Source organism: Octopus bimaculoides, chromosome 4 (genome assembly GCF_001194135.2).
Source record: "Octopus bimaculoides isolate UCB-OBI-ISO-001 chromosome 4, ASM119413v2, whole genome shotgun sequence".
NCBI lineage: Eukaryota > Metazoa > Mollusca > Cephalopoda > Octopoda > Octopodidae > Octopus > Octopus bimaculoides.
Genome location: NC_068984.1, coordinates 63,183,799 through 63,184,802, shown reverse-complemented (window position 1 = coordinate 63,184,802; position 1,004 = coordinate 63,183,799).

Below are 1,004 nucleotides of genomic sequence, written 5' to 3'. Positions count from 1 at the left end.
ATATATATTCACACATTCATATATATATGAAGGTGTGTGTGCATTAAGAAAAAGGAGGTAGTCAGAATTTTGAATAACTATTTATTAGCACTTTCATCTTGGTCGTTTCCAAGACTCATGGGATATAATTGTTACAGAAAATGTTATGCCTTCTATATAAATCAGGAAAGGAATATTCGTTCTTTCGATATCTATATATGTATACATATATACATACATACATACGTGTAAATTATGAATAAAACCAGAACATTAATTAACTGATAACCCTGAAATTAAAAACAGGAATTTTTATGGATTACCCAAGATCTACAAAAGCTCAGAAATACAGAGAGCCGTAAGTGAGCAGTAGAATAATAGTTGTTCGGCCTCATTGGTTTCACGCCTATAAAGTGCTACGCCAACAGCAAAGGAACCATTAAAATCACGTCCAAGAATATCAGCACCGGCAGCGATTCCAGCAACAACAATAATGACATCAGACACAGAGTTAACGAAAGAAACATCAGCAGTAGCAGCACACATAATACACCGACACGAAAATATGTCGGTTCGATCGGCATATTTAAGCAACGTCCGAACCACCACAAGTCTTATTTTAGGGTACTAGAAAGGCATATCATTTCCATGGCCATGTTAAAAGAGGAAGGAACCCCCATACATGATCAAATGGAAGATCCTTGAACAACTAGATACTTATATAAATGGGAGCAAACGATGTAGGCTTTGCTTGGTAGAGAGAGAGGGGGGAGAGGGAGAGAGAGAGAATCGTAAAAAACTTGGTCGAGCCAGCGATCCTTTAAAACTCCGGAAAAGAAATGTTTAGTCAGTGCCCACATCTAAAACGTTTCCAACTACAAACTTGAAATACTCCATTCGTTGAGTAGTCTCACCGCATGATCTACAAATATAACTCCGTCCTGCCTGCAACATGCCTTCACGAACAAATAGTTTTTGTTTACAAAACTGACTGTATTTTTCCTCCAGTTATAGAGAGGTTATTC